Source organism: Notechis scutatus, chromosome 1, assembly GCF_049901735.1.
Source record: "Notechis scutatus isolate UNSWTSFEM ecotype Mainland chromosome 1, rNotScu1.2, whole genome shotgun sequence".
NCBI classification, from domain to species: Eukaryota; Metazoa; Chordata; class Lepidosauria; order Squamata; family Elapidae; genus Notechis; species Notechis scutatus.
In genome coordinates this window covers 67878023-67900007 of record NC_142009.1, presented here as the reverse complement: position 1 = coordinate 67900007, position 21985 = coordinate 67878023, and positions in this window count along the sequence as shown.

The window sequence follows — 21985 nt, the reverse complement described above, 5'->3', positions numbered from 1 at the left end:
GAGAAGAAAAGAGAAGGAAAAATCAAGGAAGTTTGGGGAGAGTTATGTGAATATAACCTTGAGTAGTTTAATGAAGACCATCTAAGATAAACAAAAGATCCCAGAATATGGTTCATTGAAATGGAAATGTCATATGAAGCTTTGGGTAGTCAAGAAGGTATACTTGAAACCACCATTCTCAGTGTGACAAAAGTAATCTCAATCTAATTTATTCTTAAGTAAAGGGATGAACAATTTTTGCTTCTTCTTTGAACAAGAATAACCTTTCATTCAAAGCCTTTATGTGCCTTATATTTTGATAAGTCCCAGCTGGACTGCATCTGCTTTGTGTTTTGAACAGAACATTTGGTTCATTATTTCTTATTATCAGAACTGACTTATGTTCTCCTAATTGTAGTGAGAAGGTCATCCAGTGGTGTTTTTCAATTACTCTGGAAAATTCAGAGTAATTTGAGAAGATTTTCTAAAGCAAGCATAACAGCCATGATAACTACTCTATCAAACATTAAATGTAGATTTAATATCCCACTTCATAAAAATTGTTTTGTATACAGCTCAGCTGAGGAAACCGAAGGACTGGTTCAGACACCCGTACAAGGATTTACACTGTAATAGTTCCATGAGGAGGAAGTGATGTTTGACCCAATAAACTCTCTAGTACAAATGAAGCTTCTCAATGTCAAAGGGCATGAGCTCAGCAGCACTCTTACAAGATGCAATAGAAAAGCACCATCTACTGTATGCCCACAGAGAAACAGTCAGATGTAAAGATAGGTAATCTTCCCTCACTTAAGTAAAAATTGGCCTTGTGTTCATGAGTCTTTTAGTGAGTATTCAGTATAATAAAAAAACATGCTTTCTAGGATTTGTGTCCTGATTTGTAATGTTTACGTACATATAAAAATAGTATCCGACATCATTGTCCATGTCCCTTAACCTATTACCTTCTAGAACTGGAGACCTCAGAATTTAAGATCAATTATTATAACTTAATTTACCGTCCCCTACTATCAAACATACATACAACAAGGATTTTCAGCCTGTTATAGCCACCAAATACCTGTTGAAGGAATTTATTTCAAAGAAAATAATGCTAATCAAATAAAAGCAGAAGACAAGCCATATCATCAATTATCAAAGATAATTACAACATTGAGGAATTTAACATTTAAAAAGTACAGTTCACACATCTGTAGAACATCTACCCGTAGTTTTCTATGCGATGTTCTGTAGGTGAATCAACATGAAGAGTGTCTCATTAGTTCTTCTCCAATATTTATATGAGAGGGGGACTTTAATGGGTGTGCAACATTAGGGGAAGTTTTCTTGAAGTCTTAGTAATCAACTCCTGACATGTTTAAGGACATCCCCATTTAGTTTTCCTGGCAACAATTTAGAAAAGGTTTGCCTCCAGGATGATGATGATGATTTCCCAAGTGTAGACCACAGCACTGAGGTTTTCTTTAATCCTCTTCTTCCATCCAAATCTAACCATGACCAATCCTGTTTAGTTTTGCAAGGTCAGATGGATTAAATAATCCCATCTTTTATATCACCTAATTCCAGTTTTGTTTCTTTTTTGTATCAAAGGCTGAAACAGAATCTGGAAATCTGGGATTTTTATTTTTTTTTGGAAAAATACTTTATTAGTTTTACCTTTAAAAGAACAACACAGCTACAAGTTATGTACAACAAAAAGACAAACAGGCCTTAGCATAGGCCAAGAGGGAAAGAGAGGAAAGCCTAAGAGAGGAAAAAGGGAAGAGTAAGGGAGGGAAAAGGTAGAGTAGGGAAAACAGTTAAAATAAAACCATATTTTGTGACTGTCTGTAAGATCTTTTCTTCTTCACAAATATCATCGGCGGTGCTTTTCATTATCTCTGCTTCGAAGGCCCTCGGCCATAATTTTCCTAGAGGTGATCTATCTTTGGTTTAGCCAATTATACAAAGGATTCCAATTGTTGTAATAGGATGAGGATTCTTTATTTTTTAATGCTTGGGTTAGTTTGTCCATTTCGGCGCATTGTAAAATTTTCTGAATAACCATATGTTCAGTGGGAATGGAAGGTAATTTCCAGCACTGGGCGAATGTCAGTCTGGCTGTGGTTAAGATATGAATTACAATATACTTCGATTTTTTGGGTATTTGTTTATCGAAAATTCCTAGAAGGAAGGACTCTGGTTTGTACTCAATTTGTTCCTTGGTTATTTCCTCTAGCCAGCGCCTAATTTTTTGCCAGTACTTCTGGGTTTCCTTGCATGACCACCACATATGGAAGAAGGTACCTTCTATGCTTTGGCATTTCCAACAATTGGGGCTCGTGTTGGGGTGCATCTTCGCCAATCTCGAAGGGGGCAGGTGCCATCTATAAAACATTTTATATGCATTTTCTTTATAAGCTGCTGATTTCGTGATCTTAATGTTCCTGTTCCAGATCCTTTCCCATTCTGCTAGGGTAATGCTCCGTCCCACGTTTCTGCTCCACGCAATCATATTTCCTTTGACAATTTCTTGTTCTAGTTCAGTTTCTAATAAATGTTTGTAAATTTTAGATATATTTTTTTTGCTCGGTCCTAATAGAATTTTGTCTAAAGTCTGTAATTTATTGTAGATTCCAAATTCCTTAATATCTTGTTTGTATCTACTATGAATTTGAAGGTACACCCACTGATCAATTATAAATCCTCGCTCTTGTAATTCTTGTCGTGTTTTCAGTTTTCCTTGTGGGTCTAATAAATTTTCGTACTTAATCATTTTAGTTATATCCAAATTATTAGGGTGTACTATCGCTTCCATTGGAGATAGCCAAATCGGTATTTTTAGATAGAGTTTTTTACGTACTTTTTTCCAATTGGTTAATAGAGAGTCCCTGATAAGATGCCTATGGAAATATGATTGCCTGGGATTTTAAATGGATGGAAGCTTTTATATATGTAAACTTTTATATATGTAAACAATGCACCCACCATTCACCCACCATTCACAGTATCACAGTGTACTCTCAGTCTTCCCCTAATTACTGCTATATTTGGGAGTCTGTATGCTCTTAATGCTCCATAAAAGTAGCATTAGATAAAATTCCAATTCACTTTTTAAATAAAGCAAAGTATTAAGAGTTTGGCAAAAATCCATCTTGAGCCAGATAATTGCAAACTGTAAGCCGTGTGATATAGTGATTGAGGTGCTGGCAAAACTGATATCTGAGTGTGTCCACTGCTATTGAAGTTCATCAGGTAATAGGGGAACCTAACAGAATAATTACTGTGGAGGAAATTGAAGGAGAGAAGAGGAAGAACACTTTGGATGTTGCTTCAAGCCCAAAGATAGGAAGGTTGAAGTGTTGGATTAAGAGTGGAAAGACCTTTCACCACAGATGCTCATTGAGTCCTCTGAGCTCAATCTTCTTTACAGATTTCAAAAATTGCAGCGTTTTGTACATGATTCCTGAATGAAAGGTAAGATATAAATCTAATAAACAAATAAGAATGTGTATTTGACCCCTGCACAGTTCATATTTCTTTTCTACGAATATTAATGCAAAGTCTAATATATTGTAGGCATTGGAAATTGTGGTTTGGCAGCCAATATAGTTGAAGCTGCAGTATTCAGAGAGGAAGAAATAGATTCCAGTACTGTTAAATTTTCTAATAATGTTTTTTGTTCCCTACTGGAAAAATTGAGTGTCATAATCCCTCCATATTTCTTTGCCTCCAAATTAAATTGGTTTTGAGGCCCAACTGCAATGCAGTTCCACCCTGAGTATATCCCATTAGCCATCTCTCTTTCTTGAGAAATTGTGAGAAGTTCTAGAAATTCACAATAAGTATTTGGAAGTTCGTTATTTAAGGACTCGTGCATGCAACCATATAAATCACTGACACTGGATATTATTGATTAACAAGTACAGATTAGTCTATGACTATCCACTGATGAAATTAGTTTGACTTCATTCTTTAATTTCCCCTGCCAAATGCAACACTCCAATCATGGCGATTGATTTAACTTCACCAAACTGGGAAAATAAAATATAGATATTACTTTGTACTCTATTCTTATTAAAATTCATTTTATGAGTCATCTGGAACACTTGATATTATTACAAAGGCAGGACAAATTAACTACTTTTAAAAAAATTTAAAGACAAATATGTAAAAATATGGTAGCACCTGGTTCATCTTTTCTGAACTTGCAACTTAAGAAAGGTCACTCCAAGCTAGTGCTTGCATGGGAAACTCCCCAGAAATCTTAGAGTTGTAGGCTACATTGAGAACGAAAACAAAACAGAAAACAGACACCATCCCTGAATCATTTTCATCACATAGCTAAGAAAATGGCATGGATGCAGTCAACAGGAGTGAAGTTTAATTTTTGAATATCTTTACCTTTCCATTCTTTTCACTCTTGCAAGTAAAGTAAAAGACCTTAGACCCTCATCTACATACCTAGCAAGCAAGCTGCTAATAGTCTTAGCAGCTAGAAATGAGCCAAACAAACAAACAAAATAAAAATGATCAGACCCATACGGAGTGCAGAAACAATACACACAGACACAATACATTACATAGAAAAAAGCACAGGTGCCTCCTTTTGTTATTGGGAAAGATTCTAAAAATGGTGTTCCACAAGCTTTTCTGTAACTTTTTTGGGGGGTGAGCAAATAAATAAATGTTGGGCTAAGAATCTTTTTGTTTTGCTGATTAATATTTGATTAATCTGTAAGATCAAAAGAAGCCAAGATTCTCTGCCTTTTATGATTCCTTTTTATTGGGCTTTGCCTTATATTGCCTCCTTCCTCAACATCATTCAGAAAAAGAGTACAAACATCCCTCTTTCCCCCCTTTCACTGTAGATTTTAAGTTTCTTTTCCAAAAGCTGGTAAGCCTGAAGGGAGGAAAAGCATTAAAACAGATCACTCCATGAAACAAAATTATTTTATTTCTAGCTACATGAGATACTTTGAAGGTGATCCCTATTTCATTTTTTGATTATTTTCCTCTTCCTCTCTGTTATGAACTAACAAAAACCATTTAATAAAACTTATTAACATTATGCTAAGCAGGCTTGAAATCCTGCACCTTGGATTGGCCCTTAGATAGCAAACTGGGATTGGTCCTCACGGAGCAACCTGATTGGCTATTACTTTAACATCTTTCATTGGGCAAAAGTTAAGCATGTGGACACAGGTCATTGGTTAACAGGTCAGTAGCTAGCTCTATAAAAGGGCTACTGCTGCCAAGGGTTTTGCTCTCTGTTTTCTGATTCTTAATAAAGAGTTGAAGTTCACTAAGTCACTGACTCGTCTCAATTACTTGCACCCATGCCCAGAATATAACACTGTCGATGAGGGTGGGATGCAAGAGACGATAGAGCTGACTGAACCCTAAAAGAGCGCCAAGCAGAGCACGTGGCTGAACACGCACCAACGACGGCAACATGGCCAGCGGTGCTATACCACCCGCTCCATTCGACCCGGCAAACGAAGACTGGGACTCATATATGGATCGGTTCCAAATGTTTTTGGAGACCAATAACCTAAAGGACGTGACAACCGGCAAGAAACGAGCAATATTCCTGACCCATTGCGGGCCGGCCGTATTTAAAATGGCGAAATCACTCGCAAAACCGGCTGAAGTGAAATCCATGGACTGGGACGCCCTCGCTCCCCTCCTGAAGGCCCACTATGCACCCGCGGTGCCCACACTTGTTCGAAGACATGAATTTTACCAGAGGGACCAACAGAAAAGCGAAAGTCTCGCAGACTACATCGCTGACCTCTGGAATTTGGGAGGCCTCTGTGGGTTTTCCAACCTCGAAGAAGCTTTGCGAGACCGCATAGTTCTGGGATTAGATGACCACACGGTACAAAGCATGATCATGGCAAAAGGGGACATCGATCTTGCTGATGCCATCGCAGACACTACTGCAGCAGAAGCAATCAGGAAGTCGGCTGCTCGAATGCGCCACAACAACGCACCGCTTCGCCAACTCGCTAATGACACCTCGCCTCGCCCTGAGAGGCACTCAACAACGGCGCATCACGAAGACCTGGAATCCCCATCAGAAAGTGATGAGGAAGAGGTCAACCGACTCCGGTCCGAACGAGACCAACAAACCCAACGATTCCCGCGACAATGCGCGGGTTGTGGGGCAAACCACCCACGATCCAATTGCAAATTCCTCGACGCACTCTGCCGTTCCTGTGGGAAAAGAGGCCACATTGCAAAGGTCTGCAGAAGCAAGCGAGGGTCCAGTCCCAGGCACAGGGAGAATAACTGCAGCCAGTCTTCAGGATTCGAAACCGCAAATCGGAACCACCCGAACCACCAATGGAACAACCACTCCTACAGAAATAAAGCACCTGCCTCTTCCACGAGACGGGAAGAGGCACACCAAACCATTACCATCGGCCACGCTACATCCTTAGACGCAAGGAAGATCCGAGTGAAGGTCGCCATCGAGAACCAACCTTGCGTGATGGAAGTCGACTCGGGGTCGTCCCTCTCAATGGTTTCCTGGAAAACTTTCAAGCAACTAATCCCGGCCATCCGTCGACAGGACCTCAAGCCCCAGAGGATCATACTCAAGGATTACCAGGGCAACAGAATTCTGGTCGTCGGTTCCAGCCAAGTCCAAGTCTCCTTCAAGAACCGTATCGCATCACTACCACTGACTGTCATCGATCGTGATCGGCCTAGCTTATTAGGCCTACAATGGTTCGCCCCGCTCGGGATCATGGTAGCCAGCGTTCACCGAGCTGAGAGCAACGACTGGGAGGAGTCTCTCGTCCAAGAATTCCAGGACGTTTTCTCAGACGGATTAGGCAAGTACAAGGGGACCCCAATATCGTTTAACCTCAACCCTGAAGTAGCTCCCATCCGCCTTAAGCCTCGTCGGGTGCCTTTTGCACTAAAACCTAAGATCGACGAGCAACTTGATAAGTTAATAGCCCAGGGCGTTTTAGAACCAACCGACCACGCCCGTTGGGAAACCCCAATTGTAACACCCATTAAACCAGATGGATCGTTAAGAATTTGTGGGGATTATCGGGCCACTTTGAACCACGCACTTCAGCAAAGTGCTTACCCGGTACCGGTGGTTCAACACCTTCTCCACTCCCTGGGTGGTGGGAAGATATTCGCTAAATTGGATTTGGCACAAGCGTACCAACAGTTGCCCGTTGATGCGGAAACTGCGGAAGCACAAACTATCGTTACGCATAGAGGCGCTTTTAAATGCAATAGAATCCAATTCGGAGTGAGCGTAGCTCCGGGAATTTTTCAAAGTTTAATGGAAAGACTTTTACAAGGCATAAAAGGGGTCATACCATATTTTGATGATGTGTTAATCGCTGCCCCAAATAGAGACATATTAGAAAAGCGTCTCAGAATGGTTCTAAAGAAATTTAAAGACGCCGGCCTGAAAGTTAAAAAAAATAAATGTCAACTGTGTACTGAGAGGGTGGAGTTCCTGGGATACCTTCTCGATAGTCAAGGAATCCACCCCACTGATAACAAGCTAAAAGCGATTAAAAACACACCAACGCCCAAGAATAGAACAGACCTCCAAGCCTTTCTGGGGCTCATTAACTTTCTGGGGCTCATTAACATTTTCTTGCCCCAGAAGGCGACTGTAGCGGAGCCCTTACACAGACTTCTTGATAAAAAGGCTACCTGGGTCTGGGGACGTCGAGAGGAACGCGCCTTCCAACAAGTGAAAGACTTGCTAACCTCCGACGCTGTTTTGATGCAGTACAACGAGACTTTACCCTTAACTATTACTTGCGACGCTTCACCGTTTGGAGTGGGAGCAATCTTAAGCCATGTACTACCAAACGGAAACGAAGCACCTATTGCGTTTTTCTCACGAACATTATCAAAGGCCGAAAGGAACTATAGCCAACTCGATAAGGAGGTCCTTGCTGTTGTGTCTGCTGTGAAGCGTTTTCACGAGTACATCTATGGACGAGCATTTACGATAATTACAGATCACAAACCATTGCTTGGTATTATAGCGGGGGACAAGCCAACCCCCTATATATTATCGCCAAGAATGACTCGTTGGTCTGAGTTCCTAGCTGCCTACAATTACGTGTTGCAACATCGCCCAGGGAAAGCCATTCCCCACGCTGATGCGTTGAGTCGTTCTCCACTTCTGGAATCTGTCGACGACCCAGCTCCAACCCTCATGACCCTCCAAATTGAAACGCTGCACTCGCCGCCACTAACAGCGAGAGACATCACGATCGAGACAAAACGTGATCCTGTCCTGGCACGGGTCCTCAGCTGGGTTGAACGAGGATGGCCAGCCGACCAAATCCACGGCGATTTCACACCATTCAAAAATAGGCAGACAGAGCTTTTCTCCCAGAGAGGTTGCGTTCTCTGGGGGGATAGAGTAGTCGTCCCAGAGAGGCTACAACAAACTGTTTTAAAAGTATTACACGAGGGACATCCGGGCATCGTGCGCATGAAGGCGCTCGCACGAAGCTACGCATGGTGGCCGGGCATTGATAAACAAATTGCAGCCTGGGTAACCACGTGCCAGAAGTGCCAAGACGTTAGCAACGCCCCACCTAAAGTGACGCCAACCGAGTGGGAAACCCCTCGGGGTCCGTGGTCCCGTATCCACGTTGATTTTGCGGGACCCACCAAGGGACACACGTTTTTATTAACAGTTGACGCCTATTCAAACTGGCTCGAAATCCAAAAGATGAAGACAACCACAACAGAGTCAGTCATTAATAAACTGAATAAATTATTCGCAACGCATGGGTTACCAGACATTTTAGTTTCTGATAACGGGCCCCAGTTCACGGCCCTAGCTTTTGAACAGTATCTAGTGGACCGGGGCATCTGCCACGCGCTCACCTCGCCGGCACACCCTGCGGCCAACGGAAGGGCGGAGCGAATGGTACAGTTCGTTAAGAAAACCCTACATAAAATGGACTATGGGGACATCGACGACAAGCTCAACTGAATACTCCTGCTCCAACACATCAACCCACACAACATCACGAATAAGACGCCTGCCGAACTGTTAATGGGGCGGAGACTTCGCTCTCACCTCGACCGCCTCCATCCCTCGTATTCACCAGAAAAACCCTGTGGATCTAGCGGGAAGTGCCGCGAATTCAAGGTAGGCGACTTGGTGTTTGCTAAAAACTTTTCAGGCGACCCATTATGGGTCCCTGCAACTATTACCCAACCCACCGGCCCCAGATCCTACCGCCTACAGACTATTGACGGGAGACTTTGGAAACGGCATATAGATCAACTTCGATCCAGAATGCCACCCACCTCCCGTGACTTCCATAATTCACAAACTAAGGGGGGAGGAAATATCGAGGAGGCCGAAAACAGGCTAGATGATGACATAATCACGGGGACCCAGCAACCCAACCGAAGAAACGCGCAACCTGAAGAGGAGTCAGGGAGAGGGGTGATATCTCCACCCAGAAATAGTATGAGGGAAGCAAGCCCACGGGACCCGGAAGTAAGCCTAGGAGACTGGGATAACAACAATGAAAGCCGCGCCGAGTCCTCCCGCGCGGAAACAGAACTAGCCGCACCAGAAACCCTCGATAGCGTTCCACCGGAACCGGACTGCAGACAAAAACTGGTGGAACTGCGAAAATCAAACAGGCAGGTGAAACGACCTGCATATCTATGCGAATATGTTACCACACCCCTCAAACGGAACCTAGGCGGGAGGGGTGTTATGAACTAACAAAAACCATTTAATAAAACTTATTAACATTATGCTAAGCAGGCTTGAAATCCTGCACCTTGGATTGGCCCTTAGATAGCGAACTGGGATTGGTCCTCACGGAGCAACCTGATTGGCTATTACTTTAACATCTTTCATTGGGCAAAAGTTAAGCATGTGGACACAGGTCATTGGTTAACAGGTCAGTAGCTAGCTCTATAAAAGGGCTACTGCTGCCAAGGGTTTTGCTCTCTGTTTTCTGATTCTTAATAAAGAGTTGAAGTTCACTAAGTCACTGACTCATCTCAATTACTTGCACCCATGCCCAGAATATAACACTCTCTATTTTCTTTAAAGCTCAATGAAAGTAAGGGATATTTGCTTCTGAAGTATACAGCAAATCTACCACAGAAAGAATGGTTATTGTTTTATAGGAGAAATTAAGGTTCTGATCTTTTTGGGCCAGGAATAAGATAATAGTTCATCAGGGAACTGTGGGCATAATTTTAAAATAATTGCCTTCTTGCATTAATTAATTTACTGTACTTCCCCCTAAACTAGGACAGTTGACAGTGATCATTTACAGCTTTGTAAAGATTTCCAGTGACTTGTGTTGTTATGTTTACTGCTGAGGTAAGATGTTTGAGCTTGCAGTCCTAAGCTTGCAGTCCCAGCCACGAAAACCAACACTGGACCCAAAACAACACATGACGCCACCACCAATCTCCCTCACCAGACTCAAACCCAAACCCATCCATAGATGAAAGGCAACCACCATTCAGAAACCAGATCATGGCTGCATCACCAGCTGCCACACACCCCAACCCCCAAACCAAGCAAACTGACACACGCCATGAACACATAGCCAGGCCTCAAACTCGGAGCCAAACCAAAACCCGGAACGTCACATCACAGCCACCTGCTCAGGATATCACATCACGGAACTCAGGAGGTTACACCACAAAACCTCAGGCTGTCACAACACAGCCAACAACCCAGGAGATTACAGCACAAGACCCAGGATGTCACAACAATAGAACTCAGAAGGTCATCACACAGCCCATTACCCAGGTCGTTACAACACAGGAGGCGGATAGACACACAGCCAATACCTCAGCCACGCACGTTCTTACAAAAAAGCCAGGCAATCTGCAAACATCAACTCCATCAACCAATCAAGAACTGACAACACAGCCAACCTCCCCACTAGTATATATAGGGAGACGGCAGCTCCGATCACACTTTGCTTGCACAAGCACGAAGCCAAAAGCACCACCTGAAGATGGTGAGTGGGACCTCGTCGAAACATTGCCAAGATACTCTCAATCTTACATGGGAAAAGACCTGAACACACCAAGACCTACATATGTATGTATGTAAGTATGTACGTACGTACGTATGTATGTATATATGTATGTATGTATGTATGTATGTATATATGTATGTATGTATGTATTATATTTATATTACACCCTTCAATTGACTCCAGGTAGCTTCAGCAAATCTTTATGATGCCAAATGGCAACATGGGCATGGTGATGTCATCACATAAGGCCCATCATTACCCTCTTGAATATTGACACCTGACACAGATACACAGGTCATATCATTTGTGTGGTTATATAATTCATACTTACTGCATGCTCATGGGTATGCCATGTGAATTCAATAAATATATGTAAATATATCAACAATAAATAATATATATTTAATACTGTAAAAATTAAGTGCATTATTTTTTAATTGAATTCGGTGCAAAATTGTGTGTTAACATTAGACTTCATAGTCTTTGTCACCTTCCTTAAAACTAAAAGGGACGAGATCCAATTCCTACCTAATATCACAAAGAGGGATTGCACAAAATGAGAAATATTGTTTTGAAAAGATGATGTCATCCCTGAAGCTGACCCTGACAGATGGTATCAAAGATACCATGACACCATGGACTTTATAGTTTAAGCAAATTAATTGAATTAAACTTAGAAACATGGGCAGTCAATGCAGAATCTTAGTACAGGAATAGCATTGCTGTATTGCTCTTATCCTTCAGCTAAATTCTACACCAAATGAAGTTTGTCCTCAAGGGCAGCCCCAAGTAGAACTCATTACAGTAATCTAGTCTTGAGTTGATGAAGCTTTGAATTACTCTTGTCAGTGGCAGGAAAGAAAGTATGCAACAGGTGCGTCAGATTTTTAAAATATATGCTGCACACACATACATAGACAATTCCGATATTTCTTTCTTTCCTTTTTTTGTGTATAAGCCACTGAAAGCTACTAACCTGAAAGGAGAGCATGCTGGTAATTTTTGCACTCAGGAATTATATACAATACCTTTAACGTTTCAGTGTTTTTTTTTCCTTTTGCAGCAACAGCAGCAAATTGCAGTAAGTGTAGGGAAATATAGCCATTACTAATTCAAGCTAGTCTGAATGTTTGCAGATCCTTGGAACTCTTCTCAGCATAGAATAATCTAGTGAAGTAAGTGAAAGGTAAAATTGAGAAGTCAATAGGATGAGGCAGGAATTTTTACAAATGTGAAAATTGGCAGATTTGCCTCCAGGCTCAACATTTCAAAACCTCACCAAAAAAAATAAATAAAAAAAATAAAATACAATGCTAGTTTTGCAGCAGTTTCAAATGGATGGAAACAGAAATAAATCAGTTCAACTCATGACCACGGTGAGGTCATGGAATCCAGTAGGTGCATGATTCTTCTGTGGAAGTGTCCCGAGTGAGGAGTGAGGAGTGAGAAGACCAAGAAAAAATGACAAATAACTCACCCATTTCTATCTTTGGTATGTAGTGCTAATTGAGAGCCAATAGTAGCAAGTAAATGGGCATTAGCCAAATCAGTGAGGAGATTGAAGAATCTGGCCTTCTCAAATTTGAATCTGAGGTTGTCCAACATCTGGAAGCAGATTTTTTTCTAAGCTTCATACTCTTCTTTCCAGTTCCTTTTTTTTCTGACTGCAATGTCAGATGCTCAACTTGGCACAGGGACAGGCAGTCTTTGTAAAGTTTTTAATCACATGTAGTGAAGTGCTGGTATTAAATCTTTGAGTCTTCAGTCAGTATTGTTATTAAATGGAGCAGAAAATGAGCAGTAGGGTAAGGAAGTAAGTGGAAGCTAGATTGAGCCAGCTGATGGAACAGATCCAGCCTTTTGAAGCAGAAAAGATTGTCTTCAAAAAGCAAGAGTCTTTCATAGCGGCATAGTTTCAGGGCACTCCTGCAACTATTTGCAAGATTCCTACATCTGAGGAATCTTAGTTGTGTTTTTTTCCTGCCCTATCCTAATGCAAGGAGGCTTTCAGTAAAAACAGGTTAATGTCATATTTTCATGTCTTGCCCTTGCCCTCAAAAAGGTAATAATTTACCATTTCATTCTCTTCTGATGGCAAATAAGTAAAATGTCTGATACAATACAGTATATGAACAGTCACTCCACTTTAGTTGTGACATTTCATATCTATTATTCTTTATGGACCCTGAAAGCAAATCAATGGTCTGCTTACTCAGTATTGCAGAGTTTTGTGTAGCAAAATCTATGACAACGATTTAACCAATACCTGGGCATCCAGCTGGTAAGGGTGGCATTAATGATTTTGTAGGAAGTTAACTAAGTACATCTATCACTTTGTCATCTATGGTAAAAGAAAGTATCACTCAAAGAATAAAAAGGCAGCACATTTTGGCTTCTTTTTGCAGGTTGTGAAATATGTTACAAAAATCAATAGACCTGGAGTAGTGTGGTGAAATGATTTTTTTGATTAAATAGAACACATGGAGAAGATCAAAAAAGACAATAAGCCACATATGGATAAGGGTTGAAAGTTTGCTAAAAATAGGCAGAATATATGAAACTGACTAGCTATAATTCATGTACTTCCCAACTTTCAATGTGATCAGAAATAAAGTAAGGTTCCATCCATTAGAACACAATTTTGCATTTATTAAATCTCTTTTCTTGATGTAATTTTTTCACTCTCTTGACAAATATACAGTAAATATTACTGAGATCTGATTTAATTTTTCATTGATGAATCTTCGCTCCCATTGAATAAATCATATTGTCTGAATTGGTGTTATATACTGTATTATTCAAATAGTCACTGAGGATCTAGAGGAGGAATAGATCATGACTTACAGATGTTCTATATGGATGTTACTGAATATAAATACTATATTCTATATGAATCTTACTGAATATAGATGCTATCTCCTATATGAATGTTACCAAATATAGATACTATATTCTATATGAATGTTACTAGATAGATACTATTCATTCCATATTCACTGTTTTAGTTAACAATGATCACTGCTGCAAATTGAAATATTATATGTAACTGTGGTATACTTAATAAGGAGTAACAACATAATTCAATAGGAACAATGGCATTTACAAGGCATTTATAAGATGAGACCATTTCTTGCTCATGATTATATTGATGAGATGTCCCAAATGTTCTTGGCTGCTATGCAATTTTGTTATTATTTATGTTGTTTTAATTTGGGTTGTTTTTACTTTGTTTTTATTCTGTTTTAACTGTTAGTTGCCCAGAACCATGTGTATGAGATGGGCAGCCATATCTATATATCTATAAAGTAAATAAAAATTTAAAATGCATATACAGTATTTTTAAGGCTACTAGAAATCATGCATTATGCCAGGCTAATGCACAGTCTTGGTGTAGGTTGCTTTGATTCTTTTTTTCATGGATTGATTGCATGGTCATTCTTCATGAAGCATGAATGAAGAATGGAGTTCTTAATTATATATGCTATTGAAATTACTTAATTCCTCTCACACACTTATACAAAATATCAACACATAAATAAAAGAAGTATTAGGATTAATGCTGAGTAAGTATGTACTTTCTATCTTTCTCTCTTCAAGTTTTATTTTTTTATTTATTTATTTGATTTGTCAATTGCTTATAAGTTAACAAGTATAAGTATAAACATGAGTAAAAATACAGGAAATAGGTATGAATCAATGGGGACAATAGGACAGGGATGGTAGGCACAATTGTGCACTTATGCGCGGCCCTTACAGACTTCTTAGGAATGGGGTAAGGTCAATAGTGGATAGGTTGAAGTTAAGGGAGTGGCGATTAAAGTTGCTTTATTTCTCTTCTTCAAAAAATGACTACACCTATCTAACAATGCATAGAAGATGTCTGTGAATCCAAGGTATTGGATAAGAGGGAAAAGGATTCGGATGAATCCCAGCAGGGAAAACGGATGCTTGTCCAGAAACTCTCCAGTTCCAGGGCTGCAAGGGTGATACCACTGGTTCAGCCTAGATTAGACTAGATTTCAATTTAGTCATCTTTCTGATTTCTGGCAATGAATTTTATCTCATACTTGACTATTGCATATTTCTCTCCATGGCTCTTGAAGACAATTCTGCACAGCTGCCCACTTCTTAATGAGGAAGAAGCAATGCACGAGAAGAGCACCCACACTGTAAAAGCAGCATTGTTAATTGGCTTATAAGTGGTAATTATCTATAAAGGTTAGTATGCTTGTTATCTTCAGGACTGTCTGCTCCAAGTAGAATCTACCTATGCAATAAGTATGCATTAGCATCCACAGATGGCATTCTGTGGCTTTGTCTGACCACAGAAGTTAAAAAAGCATGGACTTAAAGTCAGTTTTCTTGATAGTAACTCTTGAATAGGTTCACCCTGTCCCTACAATGCTCTGTTAACATTCTTAAAGCTCAGTAAGATGATGTGGTTCATTAAAGCCTTCAGAGCAAAGGGTAGAACATAATTCAAGAGTGCTCTTGGCAATAATTCACTGTAATATAGTTGAAATGATGTTGTTCATAGTTGTTTTAATATGTGTGGGTTTTTTTTCAGAAAAGTACCATAATTTTCCTGGAATCTCTAATGAGGCAACATTTAGAAGTTTGCAATAAATAACAAAATAAAAATAAATAGTTTATATAACTATTAATGTAAGCCATCACATTCTAGCAAAACAATGTTTAAGATCATCCAAAAATCTTAAGATCTCAGAGTACTATTTGAAAGTTGCTAGATGTTTGAGCTGGGTTTAGAAAAAGCTGAAGAACATGAGACATCATTATTGGTGCACGTTGGACAATTGAGAGAGCAAAAAACAAAACAAAACACTAAACAGGAGTCAGTATGTGTTTCATGGATTATACAAAAATCTTTGATTGTGTCAGTCATGTCATCCTGTGGAATGTGCTTAGAAAAATGGGAATCCCAATGCATCTCATTGTCTCAATGCAAAAGGGAAGATAGACCCTTACAGACAGAACATGATAAAACAGACTGAGCTCCTAGTTGACAAAGGACTGAGACAAAACTCTCCCCTCACATATTAGAGGAAAGTGGGTTTCATGAAAATGAGCATGGTTTTAAAATTGGTGGAAGAAACACCAATAACCTGCACTAAGCTGACATTATTCAGATGAATGCTGAAAATGCAAAGGATCTGCAAGCTCTAGTAATAACAATCAAGGAGCACAGTGCAAAAGTTGAACTAAATTAAATATAAAGAAGAACAAATAACAATAGGTACAGCAACTAGCCTTAGAATTGACAATAAAGATACTGAAATTGTAAATAGCTTCTGCCTTTTAGGATCAACCATCAACAATAAAGGAACAAACTGTCAAGAGATACCCTCCAAATGAGAGCCCAGTAGGGCAGCCATGAAGGTCTTGAAAAAGATGCTTAGATGCTGTGATGCCTCTATCATCATCTTCTTTTAATGACCACATAATCCCTTGGAATCTTGGCAACTGAATGGAACTAGCAGAGTGTTTAATGGCCAGATGCTCTTCCTGTTGCCAATGCGAAGCTTAGTCTCTTGCCCAGAGGGAGAAATATCTGCCTCTACTTCACAGCCTCCTGATTGTGAGGCAAGAACTCCACCTCTAGGCTACCATACCACTCTGCTGTGATGCCTCTATACCTACAAAGAACCTAATGGTGCAGGCAATGACCCTTTGTGGAAATTGGACTTTGAAGAAGCAGGATAGGATGAGCATTTATGCTTTTGGAATTTGGTGTTGGAGAAGACTGCTGAGAATACTTTAGAACAGCCAAGAAAACTGACATATGGATATCCCAAAGGTGCTTTTTCAAGAGGCAACTGGAACTTTCTGATTTTTCTTTGAAGATGTTTTGCTCTCATCCAAGAAGCTTCTTTGCTCTGAATGCTGAAGAAACTTCTTGGATGAAGCGAAACATCATCAAGAGTTAACTCTTGAAAAAGTACCTTTCAGACAACCATGATCTGGATGACTGAGAATCTCCATAGACATTTGACAAATGGGTAATTAACCAAATGATCCAGAGATCTCACTGGAGGCACAAATGACCAGGCTCAAAATATCCTGCTTCAGATGCATTATGCAAAGTCCCAGGTCTCTGGAGAAGTTTTAATATTGGGAAAGGAAAATGATGGTCAACAGCAAGGTAGATAAACTCACAACAGTGATTGTTACACTGTTGGAAGAGCTGAAGAAACAAGTTAGGGATAGATAGACATGGATACAATCTACCTTCATAGTGGCTAAGAGTTGACACCAACCTGAGGGCACTTAATTAATCTTTTTTTAACATGAAAAACACAGTTTTTTTATTCTTTGGTGCATTCAGTTCCAGAACAGAGGTTTTCTAAAATTAAATTAATCCGATATAATTTCTCTGTTTTAATGTATTACTTCTATTTGTACACATCTTTAAAGAATGCCTTTTTTAAAGAAGAAAAGTAAGTGCTAACAGAGTGGGGAACATTTTGCCTAATAATGTGTCCAGAAGAATCATGGTTTTCTTCTTTTGTCCTGGGATGTGGGTGAAGAATAGAACAAGATTTTTTGTTCATAAATAATTGATATTACATTAATTTAATGCAAGTGCAAGCTAACCTAAAATAATTCGCATTCATTACCACAGAGATAGATAACAAAAAAATCAATTAATGTGAGGAGATACATTTTGCCTCCCAGCTATTCTGAGTACTGAAACTAAAACACTCAGAGACCAGGGAAAGCTGAAGGGCCACAAAAATACATTAACATTCTTGCTTGTTTGTCCTCCTTTCATTGTGTTGAAACATCACAGCACACAATAATTCTGAAATGCAACAAAAGTGGAGATCTCAGGTAAAACATTTGTTTCACTGGTAAAAGCAGATTCTTAATAGACAAAAGTATGCTAGAATAAAATGCATTAGCCAACTAAGTTAAAAAATGGTCATCCATGGTTCAGATTTAATTATTTATTTTAAAATAATGTTGTTTCACTTTTCTACTTTAGAAGTTCTCACAGAACACTAGAGGTGAAAGGGGCCATGAAGTCCAACCCCTGTTCAATGTCTGATTCTAAATTTGACCATTGCAGACAGATGGTTCTATACCTTCCACTTGAAGGACACAATTATATGTCTTAATCAGATCCCCAAATCCTACTGTATGATAGGCTTATGTACTGATTTTGCAACAAGCACCAACTATTTGTTTTTTTTTTGGGGGGGGGGGGCATTTAGTAGATATGAAACTCTTTAAATCCTTAGTTATAAAACTAAAGCCAAGAATAATCAAGTATATAGTTTGCTGGAGTGGTAATATTTTCTCTTTCACCCTCTTATTGGGAGGCTCTACAAGGTCTCTTGATTGCTGGAGCATTAGTACCAAAACCAAGTGGAGAGAAGAAAATAGAAATAGAAATAATAGAATGGAATAGAATAGAATAGAATAGAATAGAATAGAATAGAATAGAATAGAATAGAATAGAATAGAATAGATGGTGGAGGAAGACATGGCTGAAGCAACAAATTGAAGTATTGCCCATTGCAACTGTCAGCTTTGGAAGCCATATTCCATGCTGCCACAAAGCCTGAGAAAGTGGGAAGGGGGTGATTTCAATTGAGTAGTTCTAAGTAGACAAAATAAAATTCTTTTCTTAGTTCAAGGTTATTAAGTGTGGCACAGCAAAGGATCTTACACTGGGATAGATCATGATTGGTCCATGTGATTTGATGATGGGAGAAAAGGGGATGGATTGTAGTTTGGGACATTGTGAGAAGTTCTGGAAACTTTCAGTTTCGAGATTCCACAGATGTGCCAGCTGGTATTCTAATAAAGGTACTTTGGAGATTAGGCTTGTCTCAGAGTTACTGATTGGAAAGAAGGCTTGCTAGAACGCTGACAGCAGTGTTATGCAGTATTTCTTATGTGTTCTGTTCTCAACACCTTTCATTTAAAAATCCCACTTACAGCAAAGTATATTTGATATAGCTAATTTATGTTTGGACTGTGCTGAGCTCCTCTTCAGCTCCACAGATACATACTTGAGTAAGTTTTCATTATTTACTGAAAAGAGCAATAAAAGAGAAGGAATATAGACACCAAAACCTCAAGAAAGTCAGTCTGGTGTAGTCCTTAAAGATTTTAATGCCACCCAGAATATTCACAAGATTTCCCATACAGGGAATATATAGACTTCTCTCAGTCTCAAGCAAGAGATCAAGTACTGAGAAACTACTGTATGCAACATACAACCCATTACAGCTTTAGAGCAAGCACAGTCTCAGCACCTAAGATGTATCTTGGGTGTGGACCCTAAGACATCAGCTGCAGCAGTCAGAGTGGAATTGGGAATCTACACAATTCATGCACTGCCTAAAACCACAGCTTACAACTACTGGCTCAAAATTAATGAAATGGAGGCGGATAGACACCCTAAACTATGTCTGCTGGAGCAGATAAAACTGCAGCCACAAACCCTTTGGATTACTAAATTGACAAATTATATAAAGAGCTGTGGTCTTCCTGCCCCCTGTGTAATAGGAGAACAACAACAACAACAAAAGAGTTGCCCAAAGAAGCTCAAAATGATATAGCCACACTGAGTAAGGCTGGTAGCCTGAAATGGCTGAGCAAATATAAATGCCCTTTCCAAATGGACAACTATTTAAAATCATAATTGCCAAAACATATCAGGGAAAGATTTACCTGACCAAGATTTGAACAGCTTGGTTAGATTTGGGAGACTCGATTCTATCCCATACAATGAACATACATATATCTGTGGAGCTGAAGAGGTAGAAGATCTGACTCATATATTATTCGATTGCTATTTGTATGAGGGGATGAGAGATAAGTACCTTGATCCACATATTAAATGTATGGCCCAGTGGGAGGCCCATATTAAAACAACATACCTCATGTGTGGGCAGAATCTGAAAATGACATTTAATACAGCACAATTTCTGACTAAAATGGTCCAACTGAGATCGGCATTTGTGGGCCTGATTGGGGTAGATTGCAGGGGTGATACAGAAATATAATTTTTGTCATTTTATTCTATTTTACATATTTATGTATTAAATTATTGCATTTTATCCTATAGCTATTGTATTTTACCCTACTCTCATTTTAAATTGTTTGTTTGGAGTTTTATTGGTAATATGTATTTGAACCTGATATGGCTTAAAGGCTAATCAATAAATAAATATATATTTATTTTTAAAAAAAAATTTTTTTTTTTTTTTTTTTTTTTTTTAAAATATTTTTTTTTTTTTTTTTAAATTTTTTTGTGGGTGGGGGGTATTAATATAAAGGGGGGGTTTTTTTTTTTTTTTTTGTTTGAGGGGGGGGGTGGGTGTAATTAAAAAAAGGGGTTTTTTCTATTTTTGGAAAGAATAATTTTTTATCCAAGGGTTTTTTTTTTTTTTGTTATTCTGATAGTTAAATGTTTTATGGTTTATGATATTTATATTCTGTACACAAGCTGAGTGTATTTTCTGCAGACTGGATCTTCTTTGCATCAGAATTGCCTTTTGTGTTCCTAACTCCCTTTTTAATTGGGAGCTGTGCAGAGTTGGTTAGAAAATGGGCAGCTATATAAATTGTTTGAATGAATGAATGCATAATAGAATTATCATCTTGTGCCTTCTGGGAATCTTAGAATGTCCTTTATGCTTTCTCTATGGGAGATCCTTCCTGGATATTGCCTATGTTTTTATGTCTTACGTATGATTATTTAAAATCATCAAAAGAATGTTTTCCACTTTCTTTTTTCCTTTTATTATTATTTAAATAATGCCATTTATTGCCTGGGAGATTGATTTAGCTCAAAGGGACAACGGCTGATTTCCCTAGTAAGACATTTCACACTGTAGATCTAGGAGGTGGCTATCTGATTTATGTTATCAGCATTTGTTCACAGGCAGTGTGATTTCTATCTATTTCAGATGCTGGAGATGCAGGAAGGGGTCAGGCAAAGGTATTCCATTAGAAGACATGTAACAACAAGCAGCTACACTAAAGCGCTACAGTAGGGCAAGGCCAGGGTGTGTAAAGCCCTCAAAGTTTGGGAGAGAGAAGGGATTCTGTAAGCTAAGCAAATGAAAACTTTCTTTAAATAATTTTTTAAATTTCAATCTACACATATACATCAATACATTAATTGGGTGGCATCAATATATCATACATTTTAATATAGGCAAGCTTAATAATAGCAATTGTATCTCTTATTACCCATATTCACATTAAATCAAAATCCTTCTTTGCTTATTTTCAAGTATTTTCAATACTCTCTCCTAATGCCACCATATCAGCTAGACATACCTAGTAATTTCATTATTCAATTTCCTCTTCAATTTTTTTTTAAATAAAAAATTCTCATTTGGCAAGCAGTATGGTTGAAGGTTTCACATCTCAATACAAACATGACCATATTTACCTATTCGCTTTGTTTGTTCAATTTCATATCACATTTACCTTATTAGTGTTAAATATTAAGCTTATCCAATTCCAATTCATATTATAACTTATTTCATTTTCCTTAGAATATTCTCATATCTTATTTTACAACGTTATTTAAAATTCTCATCTCATTTCTACGTTCATTTCCCATATTACCTTTTTCTGTCATATTTGTAATTTTATCAATCCTTAGTTTGTTAATTCAAAATTGTCCCCTCTGATTATTGATTCGAGCCAGCCACCTTCAATCTACCTTAATACCATCTCCCTATTTACTATATAACACACACGTATATATACACACACACGTATCAGGTTCCGCATTACATTTTCTCAATTACCTTATAAATCATCTATACATTAAAAACATATTAGTCTAATCAATTAAGTATAGCAACTGGTATTAATCCTTCCGTAATAGTTCTCATTTCATCATCTTCCCCCCTTTTCTTGTACATTGTAAGTCATCAATTACTATATGATATTTTTATTATAAATTCCCAATTCCATATTCATTC